This window comes from Tamandua tetradactyla, chromosome 3 (genome assembly GCF_023851605.1).
Source record: "Tamandua tetradactyla isolate mTamTet1 chromosome 3, mTamTet1.pri, whole genome shotgun sequence".
NCBI lineage: Eukaryota > Metazoa > Chordata > Mammalia > Pilosa > Myrmecophagidae > Tamandua > Tamandua tetradactyla.
In genome coordinates this window covers 177,197,899-177,216,713 of record NC_135329.1, presented here as the reverse complement: position 1 = coordinate 177,216,713, position 18,815 = coordinate 177,197,899, and the positions used below count along the sequence as shown (strand labels likewise).

Genomic DNA, 18,815 nt, shown 5'->3' with positions numbered 1-18,815 from the left:
TCAAGTATTCCTATAACTTCAAAGAGAGAGCAGAGTAGAAATATTAAAATCCTCATAAGGTTCCTCTTCATAAATCTGATGCTATGTCAGATATCTTTATGTTCATAAATCTGATGCTATGTCAAGAGTCCCTGAGACACATCCAGCTTCAGTGATATACTAGGAGGATTCACAGGACTTGTAGTTATACTCACAACTATGAGCTATTACAACCAAAGAATACAAAGCAAAATCAGCAACAGGAAAAGCCACATGGAGTGAAGTCTGGAGTAAATCGAGTGCAAGTTTCCAAACTTCCAAGTTTCTCATGGAGTTACAAAGAATGTACTTAATTCCCCCAGCACTGAATTGCTATAACATATATGAAATGTTGTCTAATACAGAGTCAGTTAGAAACTCAGTGTCCAAATATTTCACTGGGGGGTGGGGAAGCCTGAACACATAGGTACCCTCTGCCTATAACATACCTAAATTCCATACAGTGAGAAGGAAAGAAGGCATTCAACATAAACCATATTGATTGCACAATTTAATAGAAAAAACCACTCTTATCAATTAAGGGTTGGCGGGAACACTGCTGAAATCCAAGTTCTCAGATGCAAAACAAGGACCAATTGCAAGCCAGCTTTTTCCAAGGATAGAAGTCCGAGGCCTACTATGCTAAGCCATTTCTGCAGAGATAACTAAATAGAAAGGCCACAAAAAAGCTGATTAAAAATGAAACAGTTCAGTGGCAGAATTCTCATCTGCTATGCTGGAGACCCGGATTCAATTCCCCATGCCTGCCCATGACAAAAAGAAAAAAGAAAAAAAAATTCTGAGCATCCACACTCAAAAAGATGAAGATGAACCCTGATCTGTCACAATATATAAATATTAACTCAAATGGATCAAAGACCTAAATATAAATCCACAAAACTTTTGGAAGAAAACATAGAGGAAGATCTTCATGACCTTGAATTTGGCAATAAATTCTTAGATATGACATAAAAAGCACAATCAATAGAAGTAGATAAAACTTTTTGTGCACCAAAAACAAACAAACAAACAAACAAACAAACAAAAAACAATTTTGTGTGCTCCAAAAGACATTATGAAGAAAATTAAAAATCTATAGAATAGGAGAAAATAGCTGCAAATCGTATATCTGATAAGGATTTAATATAGAAAATATATATTAAGGGCTCATACAAAACAACAACAAAAAGACAAACAACCATTTAAAAATGGGTAAAGGACTTGAATAGACACATCTCCAACAATAAGCATATGGAAAGATGCTCAACATCATTAATGAATAGAGAAATGCAAATCAAAATTACAATGAGAAAGCACTTCATACAGAGTAGGCTGGTTATAAAGAAAGGTGGAAAATAAGTGTTAGTGAGGATGTGGAGAAACTGGAAACCTTGCACACTTGGTAGAGATATAAAATGGTGCAGCCCCTATGGAAAACAGATTGGCAGTTCCTCAAAAAACTAAATACAGAGTTATGGTATGACCCAGCAATTCTACTCCTAAGTATTGATGAACGTTGAAAACATTATGCTAAGTGAAAGAAGCCAGTCACAAAAGACCATATCACTGTAGGATTCGACTTACATGAAACATCCAGAGTAGGCAAATTAAGGGAAACAGAAAAAAGACCAGTGGCTACCAGGGGATAGGGGAAGGAGAAAAAGTAGATTCCCTGCTAATGGGTACAGGGCTTATTTTTACATTGGGGGGAGGGGTAAAGAGTACTAAATTACTTTATTTGGAGAAATGGTACAAATGATAGAACTTGGTGAATGTTTTGATACAATTTATAGAGAAGATAAAGGTAAATCCAACATGCATGCACTACCACGGGGACCACAGAAGTCATCCCTGTGGCTATGGAGAAGTCAGCATAAGGTTTTAGCTCTCATCATCACTGTTTCCCAGGGTATGCTTGGCAAAAAGATACTCTGACAAGTCAGATTCCAGGACTCCCATTTTGCACAAGTTAGATAAGTAGGCACCCAATTCTTTGATGTATTTTACTTGCTCATTCAGGTAATGAGGCTCAATTAAGTCACATAACTGGAGTCATTCTTGTCAGTGGCAAGTTTGTGCAATTCCAGTTGCACCTGATTCACCCTTTTTTTCAAGTGTAGCTAACACTCCATTGCATTCAGCCCTCTCTATCAGTTCTCACAGTCAGATCTTGATATCCTGAAAGAAGAGCTGATCACTTCATTGGTTCTGCAGCTTCCTAAGTTTCTCAACATGTTCCATTGCCTCACAAGATCGATGAAGAAAATATCTGGCAAAGTTCTTCAAGTCATCATGGTCAAAGTAGTGAAGATACAAGATAGGTAGACTTAAGAAACATAGAGCTCCAGATTGATCTGACAATTGATGGTGACATTTGAGTCCTGGCTGTAGTTCTGCCACACCTGTGAGGGGTACTGTGTCATCAAGGCAGGTGGCTGAGGAGAGGGGCAGCCAGGGGGCGCAGTGAGAAAGTGGCAGACAGTTGGCTCAGAGCAACCAGCCAAAGAGGTCAAATGTCAGATTCTATTCAAGCATTATTTGAAGAAAGAAACAGGCTACTCTCTGCAAAGATGTCAGGCCCAGGGCTTATTTTGAGGATGATGAAAATATTCTAAAATTGATTGTGGTGATAGCTGCACAACTCTGTGAATATACTAAAAAACCACTGAATTGTAGTCTTAAAGTGGGTGAATTGTATGGTATGTGTATATATACATATATCGCAATAAAGGTATTATAAAAATATATATATATGAATCAATAAAAACACCTTTATATAACAATGCATATTGTTTTTTATTTGCAAAATTGAAAATATAAAAATTTATATATTCCTAAAAGTTAATTTAAGGCTTTTGAGGGAGGCTCAAAAAGAGATGATAATTGATGAGAAAAACATTTCCACTTGGAGAATATGGAAAAAAAGAAAGAAGCTAAGTGAAATATAATTCCTACTGTAAGACAATTTTTATTGTATAAACTTAGTAGAGAACTCTACTGTCATGTCTCTTGCAAAACTGCCAAGTTCAACAAAGTCAATTCAGGCTGAGGTTATTTCCAGTACAATTGTAAAAATTACACAAAAGGAATATATCATTTCCTAAGAATATGACCATGAAAGAGAATTACAAAATATTAGTTGGAAAGAACCTATGAAATAAAATTTTTCATATAAAGCAGCAAGTCATCCTACAGGTACCATCCTTGATAAATGATGTACTTAAATATTTTCAGGAGTGGGGAGCTCACTAATTCAAAAGGTAGGTCATGCATTATGGCAAATCACAAAGCCTAGAAGCAAATGAGATCTCTTTATCAGAATAAAACATCATGAAAAAGCCTAATTTACCATCATTCTGCAATGATGTGCCATTTTATAGTTAACTTAGAACAATGTAAGGCTTATTATGTGCAATGCACTCTGATATTTTCTATTCTTTTTTGTCTGTTTGTTTTAATGGTGGTCAGAGCCTACAGATTAAAAAACACTGATTTAGGAAACTCAGGAGACATAAAACTTCCCAAACCACAGTGGGAGTACAGAAATATTACATCTTTCTGAATTAGAAAAACAGTAGTAAATACGGACTCTTATAGCTCCCAATCCAATATTAACTGTACATCTGGCAGCTACTCTCTCTTATCAGTTGGCTGCACTTTTGATCAAACTAAAATTGACTCCAGTCCCTGAATGCTCGATATTAAATTAAATAACTTGGTGGGGGTGGGGTGGAGTTAGGAGGGGGGGGTGGGAATAGAGAAGGGGTGGTGATTTTCCATTCCGTACACACATAATAGTACTTTCATACATACACAGAGGAAAGATGTATGATTATTTATTTCCTAGAACCAATATTTCTATATATTAATTTATACTTCTGAGCATAGCTATAAACTCTGTGCAATCAGGTTTACAAATGTTCCTGAAAATAAATGCAACCAGCTATTTGTTTGAGAAACACAGATGTGCTTGTACTGAACTTTCTACATATTATATTCTCTCTCTCTATTTGCAACATATTTCCATCCTTACACTATCCTTCTTCATAAAATTAATTCCAGCCTTAGCTAAAAAATCTCATTAGAGATGCACCCACTTGGAGAGCTGGGTCTCAGAGCTGACAGAGGCATGGATGTTTAGAGACGTTTGGAGTGCCAATAGAGAGAGCAGGTATCTGGACATGGGCAGAGTCCAGCAGACATTGCCATGTGCCTTCCCATGAGATGCTCAGCAAGTCAGAACCCACAGTTGTGCCCTGGAGGAACTAAGTGAAAGCCCACAAAACAAGTGAGGAACTCCCACAGGAAACAGAGGCTGAAAGCAACAGAGCTCAGGAGCAAGGGACCAGCAGATGCCAGCGACATGCCTTCCCAGCTGACAGAGCTATTCCGGATGACATCAACCCTTCTGCAGTGAACAGTCCATAGATTGTTTCTGGGAAAAGATGACTTCAACAAAGAAGAAGTTAAAAAAAAAAGCAATCAATAAGACCAGGAAAGCAGAAGACAATACTGTGTAGCACAAGTTGGGATGCAGTGCAACTTTTTCGAGTTGAAGAAACATTTGGAATATGGAACAGACAAGCTTACTTTGGACTGGAGACAAAGAGCTAGGCGGTTGAGCAATCATGTTCAGTAGTTTGAACAGGGTCAGAGAGAGATGACAGATCTTAAATTATAGGTGAGAAGACAGGTTAATGAGTGTGTGATGAATTCCCTAAGGAAGTTTGTAGAGAAAGAACTGGGGGGGGCGGGGGGGCAGGCTTGCATTTGCATAAATACCAGTTGCTATGGGTTGAGTTGTCTCTTAGAAAGATATGCTGAAAGTCCTAAATCCTTGGTACCAGCCCTAACCCTTGGAGTTAGACAAGATAAAATAAGGTCACACTTACTTCAGTACGGCTGGTGTTCTTAGAAGGGGAGAAGAGAGACACACGCAGAGGGAGAAGGCCATGTGATGACTGAGGCAGAGTTTGGAGTTATGCTGTCACAGGCCAAGCAATGCCAATAATTGCTGGCAAACGAGCAGAAGCTAGGAAGAGGCACGGAAGGATTCTTCCCCACAAACCAGAGGAAACAGGGCCCTGCTGACACCTTGATTTGGGGCTTCTGTCCTCCAGAACTATGAGCCAATAAAGTTCTGTTTTAAGCCACCCCCCCCAAAAAAAAAAAAAAAATTCTCATTACCCTAACAGAAAAAATAGATATATTAATTAACATTAACAATTGAAAATGTCAAGATTCTTTTTTAAATGCAATTTTACTGATGTATGTGATTATATCTTTGATATATATTTGAAATACATAAATATATATATTAAATACATTTGAAATCTCTCAGCTACTGAAACTTTATTTTGTCTCATTTCTCTTCCCCCTTTTAGTCAAAAAGTCTTTTTCAATTCCATGATGTAAGCTCCAGTATCATCCCCAGGAGTCAAGTCCCACATTGCCAGGGAGATTTAAACCCCTGGGAATCATGTCCAACGTAGGCAGGAGGGCACTGAGTTTACCTGTTGAGTTGGCTTAGACAGAAAGGCCATATCTGAGCAACAAAAGAGACTTTTGAGGAGTGACTCTTACACATAAAATTAAGTAGGCTTAGCTTCTCCTTTGCAGGTATGTTTCATAAGGGCCAGCCCTAAGATTTGAGGGCTCGTCTATTAAATTGGTAGTCTCCAATGCTTGTGAGAATATCAGAAATTCCCTAGGTGGGGAAGTTTAATATTTCCACCTTCTTCCCAGTCCCTTGATGGGACTTTGCAAATACTTTTTTTATCTTCTGCCCAGATTACTCTGGGATGTATCGGGGCATCACACTAACTTGTAGGAACCAACAAGATCTCATGTCCTATTCAAGGTCCCATGTAATTATGATGTTTGAGTAAACTGACCATACAAGTTAAATTAGATAGTGTGCTACAGAATATATAAATTTTGCACCAAATAAACACCTCGTCCTTTGGTCGCACAGAGAAGTCGAAGTTTTAAAATACAGTCAATATCCCAGTCTCTCCAGAACATCAACTATTTCCATCCCCCATCCTATATTATCAACAGCCCATTTCAACATGAAGAAGTTAGAACGGGCCTAGCCCCAATACTCCTAAAGAGTGAGAGAAAGATCAAAGGTGATGGTGGAGTTATAAAGAGAAGGTAGGGTTTATCAAATGAGTATGATTGCTGAATCATTTTATTAATAATTCTTTTAGTCTCCAGTATTTGTAGAGCAGCTAGAAGTAAAAACCTAAAATTGTAGAATAACTCTGAAATCTGTTCTACAGCTAATTGGTACGATGTGCTTTGAAATATATTGCTTTTGGTATATATGTTATTTTTCACAAAAAAGAAAAAAGTCGATTTTGATGATAAATGCATAGCTTTATGAAAAAATAAATAGAGGAAAAATATATAGGCAATATTTCTTTATCCTTTAGTCTGATTCATCTTAGTCCTAACCAGATCAACTTAATTCATATTTCTAATTGAAGTCTGATCTCTTTTTCACCTTTTTTAATAGTTGCTGTATGGGGTAATGCTGACTTGCATACCTGCAGAACTCTAGCTCTCAGTCTCAGGTGTCACAATGATATCTGAAGTTCCAGGAAATTTCTCAATTATATACTAAAAGCCCAGCATCACAGAATTTAGAAATAACAGTTACAACTCCGGAAGAGATGTGAATGCTATAAGAGCTTAGTCTGGGAACTTTTACACTAAGCCTTCCTCTGATAACCTATGCTCTCAAATTCAATTCTCAGAGTTTGCACACTGTAGTTAGTCCATATTATTGAGGCATTATAATATCTGTCTTTTTTGTTCCTAGCTTATTTCACTCAACATACTGTCCTTGAGGTTCATTCACCTAGTTGCATGTCTCACAAGTTCACTCCTTCTTGCAGCCATTCAGTATTCCACTGTATTTACATATCACAGTTTGCCCTTCTGACAATCAATGTACCTTAGGCCACCTCCATCCATTGCAAATCGTGACTACTGTCACCATAAACATCAGTGTGCATATGTTCATTCATGTCCATGCTTTCAGTTCTTCCTAGTATATACCTAATAACGGGGTTGCAGAGTCATATGGTAACTCTTACTTAGGCTCCTGTGGAACCACCAAATCACCCTCCAGAAGGTCTGCACCATACTACTTCCCTACCAACAGTGACTAGGTACATCTCTCTCTCCACATTTTCTTCAGCACTTGTACCTTCTGGTTTATTTTTAAATAGTTTTATTCACACCATATAATCCATCCTAAGTAAATAATCAATGGTTCACAATATTACCACATAGTTATGTATTCACCACCACAATCTGTATGAAGACATTTCCATTTCTTCCGCAAAGAAAGAAGAGGAAAAGAAAAATGAAGATTAAAAATTTTTTAAATAAAAAGGAGAAGCAACAACACCAAGAATCCCATACCCCTCCCTTATATTCACCCCTTCTTGATATTTAGCTTTAGTATGTTGCCTTTGTTTACACTTAATGGAAGCATATTAGTGTTACTGTTAATTATAGATCCTAGTTTGCACTGACTGTATTTTTTCCATATACCATCCCATTTTCAACATCTTGCACTGTTGACATTCATTTGTTCTCCCTCATGTAAAAACATTCTTAAATTTGTACATTCAATCACCATCATTATGCACTCTAGGTTTTGCTAAGTTATACAGTTCCAGTCTTTGTCTTCTATCTTTTCTTCTGGTGTCATACATGCCCCTAGCCTTCCTCTTTCAACCATACTCAAATTCAGCTTTGTTCAGTATACTTACAATATTGTGCTACCATCAGATAGTATTGTGCTATCCATTTCTGGATCTTAACAATCAATCCTGCTGAACACTCTATAACTCCTTCAGCATCAAATGCCCAATCTCTACCCTCTTTCTATTTCCTGATAACCTGTTTTTTCAACTTTCAAAGTTCACTCATTAATGTTAAAGTTCATACTAGTGAGACCATCAGTATTTGTTCTTTTGTTTCTGGCTAATTTCACTCAACATAATGTCCTCAAAGTTCATCTATGTTGTTCTATACATCATAGCTTTATTCTGATAAAGATATCTTATTTCTTCTCTTTTTACCCTTACCAACAGACTTCATTTCTATTTTCTTCTCCAGATCTCTCTCTCCTGTATTTTCCTATCTATCTGTAGACCGATTTCCAAGGGAGATTACATTAACAATAGCCCTAAATAGCCTGGAAGTACAGTAAAGATGACATTTAGACATAGGCCTTGTTTGCCTCCAGACCTGGAATAGTAACACTCTGGAATATCCTAGATGGCTGCTACCTAAAACAGCTGGAAATGGCTATATAATTTTCAGCCTCAGAGAGCCACAGAATAGGACCTGGTCAACCTCAAAGCAGCAAACTGGATCGAACACTTGAGAACTACTTTCTCAAATAATTCAGCTTCCTTTAGTATGTTTTTAACAAAGGTGAAAATTTGCAAAGTAAATGACTATGTGATAAAATGACAAATATTTTTAAATTAGAATCTGAGAAAAAGAATAGATGTACACATCTTGTTGAACATTAGATAACATCTAATCTAGGATCACATTAGTGTAGAGATTCAGAGCCCCTCCTCCATATGGGGAATAAGTAACTGCATTTAGCTGCCTACAATAACCAGCACAGAAATCAAAGTATCAAATCTTCTCAGAGGGTGGGGGATGGGTGGGATGGTGGAAGAATGTATAGATGGTATCATTAACACAGCATTAAGACTCCCTCCCTTGATTACTGTTGATAACAAAACTACAAAACCCTATGTCACAAAACCCTGCTGCTCATACCCTTATTCTAAACCCTTATAAGCCCTTGCACTTCCCCGCCCCCTTTACAGAGCATTAACTTCCATTTTCCATGGCCAGCCACCATCATGGAAGATCCTCTTGTGTTCATAAGTCCTAAATTAAAATTCATCTCTAACTTCATGACTGACGTATCCTTTGGTCTTCATGCTGTTCTGACCCAAGCCCTCCAAGGGCTAGGCTGGAACAAATGGTAAGAGTTGCCAGCTGTAGCAAGCATGAGTCTTAGGAAGGGAGAATCCATGGGGGAAATAGCAAGTTGGTTTCTAGTGTTTATGTGTGGAGGCGTGGCTACTTTCCTAGTATTAGAACTCCTATAGCAGGCCACAGAATATTTAGGATTTCATAAGAAAATGGAAAGCCATCAGGCCACCAAAACTGTCACATGGCCCCTATTAGGAGCTGTGCATCTAGCCACAGAAGAGGCCCAGGCTGCTAAAGCAGCAGTTTGCAGACTAAAAGAAGAAAAATTAGAAAAGGATTTGTGTATAAATCAAGCAGATTTGAAGGATGCTCTGAATATGAGGATATACCATGTAGATAGGAGTTTAGAAATACTGGCATTCCATATGCCAGAGAAAGAGGGTGTAGACTGCCCAAGGGACAAGTGAGGCATATCCTGACTTCCCCTGACTGTAACCCATAAATATAGGATCCTGTTGATTTCTCTTCAGATGATGATGAGCCTCAGTCTAACTGAAATATTAAAAATGAGGAAAAGAAGCTTATTTGTCCTCTGGTCCAACAAAAAGTTAAGAAAGAACATATTCAGCACCCTTCCCTCCCCATTCAGTGGGGGAGGGTGATGCTGAGTGTGCTGCTGCTGCTGTGGCTACCCCAGCACCCCTCCTCACCAGAAGATCTTAGTTACCATGCAGGACTATACCACTGCTGAATTACATGAAATTGGGAATCAAAATAGACAAAAGCCTAAAGAAGTGCTGCTGAATTGGCTACAACATCTTTGGGACACTAGTGCGGAGGGTGTGTTACTTTCAGGAAAAGAAATAAGAAATTTAGCCGCTTTACTACAAGGAATTAGTACTCAATAATGCCATTATTACTTTATTAAATAAAGCCAGTCAACTTGCTTTTGTCTTCACTTGGGAAAAAGAACAAAGGACTTTCACCATGCTCTCACAAGGCCATTTACGTAGTCCAACCATCTGCAACAGTTTCATGGCAAAGGACTTGGCTGAGTGGAAAAATCTATTTCATGTATCGATGACGTCATGTTAACCAGTAACTCTCTTTCTGAACTAAAAGAAACCTCAGGCTTACCATTATCTCACCAAGAGTCAAGGATGAGCAATTAATCACACAAACTGCAACTGGTCGCCCTGTCAAATTCTTAAATGTATGGTTGGGTAAGACAAAAATTATTTCTTCTGCAGTAATTAATAAGGTAAAATGTTTGCCTACACTGCATATGTCAAAACAACTAATGGCCTTACTGGGGTTGCTGGGGTATTGGAAACGTTTTGTTCTTCAACCGAAATTTTACAATCTTTGTATATGCTAATTAGAAAAATTCGTACTTGGAAATGGGAGGACCTACAACAGGCTGCTTTTGAAAAGGCAAACTGGCAACAGCACAGACACATACACTGTGGGGCGTAAATCAAGACCAACCCTGTTAACTGGATGTAGTCAGCACTGATATGCCTTTGGGTGGGGTCTGTTACAGAGGCAAAATTCTAAATGAATGCCCCTTGGCTTTTGTTCACAATTATGGAAAGGGAGAGCACCGAGATACAGCCCTCTATAAAAGCAATTATATGCTGCATATAGTGCCTTATTGCAAATAGAGGGACTGACACAAAGATGCCCAGTCACCTTGAAAATGGCCATCCTTATTCCGGGGTGGATAAATGATACGGCTTCTAAGCCACACTCTGGCAGTGTCTAGCTGAGCAGTCTGCCAAATGGAAAGCCTACCTGCTACAGTGCAGCATTTTCAATACCAGCCTTCTGAGTGCAGAAATTCACGAGTCTCAGACCATCCTATATAGAAGATTCAACAGCAATTTTAGATGTTGAAATAGCTGGTGAAATGCCCATTATAGAAGGGACAGATACCATTCCTGAGTCTGCTTGTGTTCTAGTTTGCTAGCTGCCGGAATGCAATATGCCAGAAAAGGAAAGGCTTTTAAAGGGGGAATTTAATAACTTGCTAGTTTACAGTTCTAAGGCCAAAAAAATTTCCCAATTAAAACAAGTCTAAGAAATGTCCAATCAAAGGCATCCAGGGTACAAGAAGGTCAATGAAGTTGAGGGTTTTCTCTCAAGTAAGAAGGCACATGGTAAACACAGTCACGGTTTCTCTCTCAGCTAGAAGGGCACGTGGCGAGCACAGCATTATCTGCTAGCTTTCTCTCCTGGCTTCCTGTTTCATGAAGCTCCCTGGGAGGCATTTTCCTTCTTCATCTCCAAAGGTCGCTGGCTCATGGACTCTCTGCCTCATGGTGCTGCAGCATTCTCTGCTCTCTCTGAATCTCCTTCACTCTCCAAAATGTTTCCTCTTTTATGGGATTCCAGAAATTTATCAAGACCCACCCAAATGGGTGGAGACATGTCATCACCTAATCCAGCTTAACGACCACTTTTTTTTTTTTTTAACATGGGCAGGCACCGGGAATCGAACCCAGGTCCTCGGTCATGGCAGGCAAGCATTCTTACCTGCTGAGCCACCGTGACCCACCCATTAACAACCACTCTTGATTAAATCACATCTCCAAGGAAATGATCTGATTATAGCTTCAAGCATACAGTATTGAATAGGGATTATTCTGCCTTTAGGAAATAGGATTTAGATTAAAATATGGCTTTTCTAGGGGACATATGTCCTTTCAAACTGGCACAGCTTGGTACACCAATGGGTCCACTAGTGAGCAGCCTCCCATATGGAAAGCTGTGGCAGTATAACCCTGTACTGACACTATATGGTGGGAGACATGCTATGCAAAGCAGTCAATGGGCTAAGTTAAGAGTAGCATAGATAGTAATAGTACATGAGCCAGGAGCCATGCTAACTATCCATACCAACAGGTGGGCTGTTAACAAAGGCCTTTCTACTGGATGGCAACCAGGAAGCAGGAACAATGAAGAGTCATAAGTTGACTCTTCTGGGACAAGAACTGTGGAAAGATACCTGAGACACCTGCCAGTGAAGAAAGTTGTAGCTGCCAATCATGTACCAACAGCCAGTAGACATTACTAGGGAGTGGCTTTTGCTCCTTGCTTCAACCATGTAAGCTATCACAACACATGAAACACACTGACCAGTCACAAATCCCAGTGACCCAGTGGCAAGTGGTTCACATCAGTCCCCTTCTGCTCTCAGAGGAGGCAAGGCATGCTTTTACTGCCATGGACACATCTACAGGACTGTTGTTAGCTTTTCCAGAGAGGAAGGCAAACCACTGGGCCACCATCAGAAGTCTGCAGGAAGTGAGCACTCTGCATGGTGTGCCTACACAGATAAACAGTGACTGGGGGAACCCTTTCACTGGGCAGACAGCCCAATCCTGGGCCATGGATCAGAACATGATGTGGATGTTCCATCTGCCCTACAATCCCACACATGCAGGCCTTACTGAAAGAATGAATAGTCTGTTAAACTAGCTGAAAGATGGTAAGAGGTCCTTGCAAAAGCGGACTAAGAAACTGTATCAAGCCTTAATTTGCTTGAATGTAACTCAGCAGGCTGCAGCCCTAGCCCCTAGCAAAATGCTAACTTCAGGACCAAGGTAAGCTCTGAGGATACAAATGAAAGGGACAGCTATTTTACAGCTTAAAAGTAGGAATAATAATACTTTGCTGTTGCCTAGGCCTCACACCATAAAAACAGGGGGAAATGAGTTCCTTTCACCTTATTGCTGGTCTATACAGCTGCGCTGGTTGAGAATGTTTAGCCTATGGGGAATAGGAGTCACCCAAAATATTGTAATATGAAACAAAAAATGCCTGTTAAATTTTTTATCACCAATCTGGGGCATCCTATTCCCATAGGAACATTGTGTATTATTATGTAGACCTTCTTATGCTTAAGACTAATATAATGTTACAGTGGAGGACTCTCAAAATGTGCAAGGGGAAAATATCTGATATTTTAAAACCTTCCCAAAATATTCATCTGCCTAGTGCCTTGTCACCCAATGGAACTCTAGCATGTATATTGTTAGACCCTTTTTTGTTCCCCATAAACAACTTTCTTTCCACCCACAGTGCCCTAGCAAACATCTACCCACAGTGGGCTTCAAGTAACTCACGCCCAAAATCAGACCCAAACTGGTTTGCATGGACTTGTCATCTTCAGGCACTACCAGCCTTCCTTGGACTGTGATTCCTACAAATTGGACTGCATGGAATACCCTGCTGGCCTTGCAGAATTCAACATATCAGAAAATCTGAGAAAGAACCTTTGCATTTACAGGATGTTGTATTTGGGGACAGTGCTATATCCATGCTTTCTTATAAAACTCTTTATATCATATTTCTAGTAACTGGGAAATGGTTTAATCCCCTTTTTGACTATGGCAGCATCTCTTTGTGGGGTTGTTATCTCTCTGTGTTGGGACTCCTAGTGTTCTGTTGTCTCATACAGTTGTGGAATATAGATGCAATATCTGTCCTATGGTCAACATAGTCTGCTGCATGGGGATAGACTGTGGAGACCCAGGGCCTAAGCCCCTCCCCCATATTGAGAATGAGTTACTGCATGTAGCTGCCTACAAAGACTGGGACTGAAATTAAAGCATCAAATCTCCTCGGGGGATGTGGCGGGTAGAGGAGTGGAAGAATGTATAGATGGTATCTTAAACAAAGCAAGAATCCCTCCCTTGATCACAGTCAATAACAAAGCTCACAAACCCCAGGTCAGGAGACCTTGCTGCTCACACCCTAGTCCTAAACTCTTCTAAACCTTTGTACTTACCTGCCCCCTCTGCAGGGCATTAACTTACATTTTCCATGGCCAGCTGCCAGGGTAGGAGATCTACTCCTGCTCATAAGTTCAAATTAAAATTCACCTCTAACTTCATGACTGACATGTCCTTTGGTCTTGGGACTGCCCTGACCCAAGCCCTCTAAGAGCTGGGTTGGAACAATTAGATTTTAATTATAAAATAATAAAATGAGGAGTCAACACAGACTATAATTAAAGAAAGAATGAGAGAAGCCATGACTTAGAGTAATAAATATTGATTATTCATGCTAATGTAGGGTTTTGGCATTTTTTCAATCTCACCACCTCTAGTATTTTGGGCTGGTTAATTCTTTGTTATGGAGCATTCTGTACACCTTAGAATGTTTACGAGCATCCCTGTTTTCTATTCAGTAGATGCCAGTAGCATCCCCTTGTTGTTGAAACCAAAAATGTCTCCAAACATTGCAAACTGTCTCCAGTGGGCAAAATCTACCCAATCCCTACCTGTTAAGTACCATTGCACTAATGAAATGATAGAAAATAACCTCAAATGACCAACAAGAAAAAAATTATTACCTGGCTTTGGAAATTATTTACTTTTCTGTTTACATGTGAACATGAGCAACATTTGTGATCCAGAAATTAAATATATATTCAATTTTAATAGTTATATACTTATTTTAATGTATACTAGAAAAAACTAAGTAACTAGTACATTAAATCTGTAAGCTTCATGTTTTGTTTAACAGTCTGAAAATATAATATAGAGAGAGGTCTTTTCTAAAAAAAGGTTTTATATAGTGACATATATATATAACTACATATATATTTATAGTTATATATATATAACAATATTTTGCCAATTTTAACCTTTTTAAGTGTACAATTTAGTAGAATAATTATATTCAGAAGGTTCTACAACCATAACTACTATGTTCAAAAATTTTTCATCACCTCTAAGAGAAACTCTGTACCCAGTAAGCAACAACTAGCCATTCCGGGCCTTGCATTAGCTATTGGAAACATCTAATTTACTTTCTGTCTCTGAATTTGCCCATTTTAGACATTTCACATAAGTGGAATCATAAAATATATGTCCACCGGTGTATGGGTTATTTCAATTACCATAATTTTTTTTTTCTGCATGAGCAGACACCAGGAATCGAACTTGGGTCTCCAGCATGGCAGGTGAGAAATCTGCCTGCTGAGCCACCACGGCCTGCCCTACCATAATGTTTTTAAGGCTCATTTATGTTGTAGCTGTTGTATCAGCACTCGTTCCTTTATACGGCTAAATAATAGCCTACTATATATATATATATATATGTATCACTTTTTGTTTATCCATTCATCTGTCCATGGACACTTGGGCTGTTTCTACCTTTTCACTCTTGTGGATAATGCTGCTATGAATATTAGCATATGAGTTCTGTTTGAGTCCTTGTTTTCAAATCTTATGTGTATATACCTAGAAGCAGAATTGCAGGATCATATAATTCTTTCTGAGAAGGAACCAAACCACATTCCAACTAGGTACATAATTTAGCATTCCCACCCACAATGCATGAGGGTCCCTATTTTTCTGCATACTTGCCAACAGTTGGTATTTTCCATTTTTTCAATAACAGCTATCCTTGTGAGTGTGAAGTGCTTAGCATTTCCATTGCCCTAATGACTAAAGAATGAAATTTAAGAGTGTTTTAGACTAAAAAATGAATACAAATCCTAGAAGAATTTTCTGACTATGTGAGCCCTGAAAAAGTCATCTCTTTCTTCATGAAAGGAAGGGGAGAGGAACTAACACTTATCATTTAAAGTCTACTGTATTACATCGTATATTTAGTGACATAAACCCTGAAATGATACATATCTATATGTGTATATGTTACATTACTATACTTATTACATATAATATTCTGGAAGGATATAAGAAACTGATAGAAATGATTGCTTTGTGTTTTAGTTCCCTTGGCTGCTCAAGCAGATAACATGCAAAGGGATATGTAAATAATGGGAATTTATTTGCTAACAGTTTTGAGACTAACAGAAAGTCAAATTAAGGCATCATCAAGGCAATGCTTTCTTCCCGAAGACTGGTGTACTGCAGCTGGCTGCCAGCATTCCTGGGTGTGTAGCTCTTCTGTCATATGACAATGCACATGGTCGCCTTTCATTCTGGATTCCAGAATTTCAGCTGATTACTTCCTGCTGTTTTCTCTTTTTTGAATTTCATTCCACTTAAGAAAGACTCCAATGATAGGATTAAGATCCATCCTGATTGAGGTAGGTCATACCTTAACTGAAGTAACTTCACCAAAATGTCATACTTAACTTGGAGGAACTGAGAGTGGGGACATGAATGGACATGTGCACACTGGTGTTTATGGTAGCAGTGTTCACAATTTGCATAGGATGGAGGTGACCTAAGGATACATTAACTAAGGAATGAAAAGGTAAACTGTGGTGTACACATATAAAAGAATACTGAGCAGCTGCAAGAAGGAATGAAGTTGTGTGAGCCATGCAACTAGGTGAATGAATCTTGAGGACAGTATGCTGAATGAAATATCAGAAACAAAAAGACAAATATTATCATGCTTCACTCATATGGACTAACTATAATATACAAACTTGGAGAACTGAAATTGAGAGCATAGGTTAACAGGTTAAGACCTACTGTAAAGGTTCCTAGACTGTAAACTCTTACAGCAGTCACATCTATTCCAGACTTGTAAGCGTTATTTCTAAATTCTGAGATGTTTAGCTATTTGTATATAACCTAGTTATTCTTTGGAAGTTCAAGTATTTGTATGACACCTGAGACTCAGCATTAGAGCTCTGAATTTATGAAAATCAGCATTACCCCATAGAGCACCTGTTTACAAAGTTGAAAAAGTGATCAGACTTAAACAAGAGATACGAATGAAGCTGACCTGGATAGGACTAAGGTAAATTAGAATACAGAATAAAGGATGACATGTTCTGTATTTTAAAACTTCAACTTCTGTGTGAGACCAAAGGAAGAGATGTTTATTTGGCACAAAATTTATATTTTTGGTAGCACATTATCTAAATTAACTTGTACGGTCCTTTTATTTGAATACCATAATTATATGGAATCTTGAATAGAGAGCAAGGTCTTGTTGGTTTGTACACGTTAGTGTGATGCCCCAATACATCCAAGAGCAATTTGGGCAGAGAATAAAAAAAGGATTTTCAAAGTCCCCTTGGGGACTGGGAAAAAAGGAGGAAATATTAAACTCTCCCACCTGGGGACAAGCACAGAGGACAAGCAATTTAATAGATCTAGCCCTCAATCCTGGGGCTCGCCCTTATGAAACTTATTCCTAAAAAGGAGAAGCTAAACCTACTTATAATTATGCCTAAGAGTCACCCCCAGAGAACCTCTTCTTTGTTCAGATGTGGTCTCTCTCTCTAACCCAACTCAGCAGGTAAACTCATTGCTCTCTCCTTTATGTGAGGCACGATTCCCAGGGTGTAAATTTCCCTGGCAACGTGGGACCTGACTCTTGGGGTTGAGTTAGGATGGGGCATTATGGGATTGAGAAAGCCTTCTTGACCAAAACAAGGAACAGAGAAATGAGACAAAATAAAGTTTCAGTGGCTGAGAAATTTCAAATAGATTTGAGAGGTTATTCTGATGCATTATGTAGATATTCCTTTTTAGTTTTAGTGTATTAGAATCACTGAAAAGAAATACCTGAAACTTTTGAACTGTATTCCAGAAGCCTTGATTTTTGAAGATGTCTGTATAAACTATGTAACACTTACAGTGCGACCAGGTGATTGTGAAAACCTTGTGGCTGATGTCCCCTTTATCCAGGGTATGAGAAGAATAAACAAATAAGGACAAAAAATAAATAAATAATGGGGGGGTGAATAAGGGGTTAAAAAAAATGGGTAGAGTGCAATACTAGTGATCAATGAGAGGGAAGGGTAAGGGATATGGGATGTATGGGGTTTTTTTTTTCATTTCTTTTTCTGCAGTGATGCAAATGTTCTAAAAATGATCATGGTGATGAATACACAACTATGTGACGATACTGTTAGCCACTGACTGTATACTTTAAATGGACTGGTATGGTGTATGAAGAGATCTTAATAAACAATAATAATGAATAATTTTTTTAAAATCATACTTATAATTCCACAGGAATGGATTAAGTTTAAGAATATGTTTTTACATACAATTCCAAACTACCACACTTTGAAACAGGAAGACAAAGAATTAGAGAGCTAGGGTAGAAAACAGATGTTTTTCACTGTATAACTTTTTATACTTAAAAAGTTTTTTTTTTTCTAATACTAAGTATTTTATTGTATGCTGTTGCCAGTATATACAAAATAATTACCCATGTGAAATAGAAACTCATGGAAATTCAGAGAGGTAGATGTTAAGGACTGACGAAAGTAGAAATTTGTATAGTATGGCACATGTGTTACAGGCTACTGTTATAAGCTTTTGTACAGGTTTCAAATTTAGCCCTCCTTTGAATATTCACTGGTTCATGAAAAGTGGTTTAGAAAACCTAGAAAAATGAGCAAGAATATTTAGGAGAGCAGTTCAGTAATATCTTTGAAAGATTCAATTTACTACAAAAAGGAACAGACTTTCTGGGGTCTGAAAGGATTTGTACTTGAAGATACTCCAGTCAGCAGGGGATCATGTTGAGCATTCTGCAGACAGAATTGTTTCAAGTCTGCAGCTGCCTGGGAAGCCTTCACGCGGTTGAGCCGGGCCTCCAGCCGGAGCTGCTGAACCACTTTCTTCATAGCGGCAACGCTGGAGGAACCAGGCATGGTGCGCAAAAGAACAGAGAAACGAAATGGACTGTCGCGGTTAGTCTGTGAGGCCAGACAGCCAGGAGTGCGCGGCAGGGGGATGGGCTGCGAACTTTGTCTCTAAGTTTCCGGTTCTTTATACTTAAAAAGTTTCAAATGTATGTTTTACATTTTCAATTTAAAAGCTCATTTAAATAAATAAGCCTATGAGCATATCATTTTACAAATTAAG

The 18,815-nt window shown here is 38.5% G+C and overlaps 1 protein-coding gene and 1 pseudogene across 2 annotated transcripts in view; both read right to left on the bottom strand.

The window, feature by feature from the left end:
- BMPR2 (bone morphogenetic protein receptor type 2) overlaps positions 1–18,815 on the bottom strand; it is a 250,850-nt gene that overhangs the window by 136,613 nt on the left and 95,422 nt on the right. The gene's annotated exons all lie outside the window — the stretch shown is intronic.
- LOC143677982 (guanine nucleotide-binding protein G(I)/G(S)/G(O) subunit gamma-5 pseudogene) lies at positions 4,788–18,749 on the bottom strand (annotated as a pseudogene).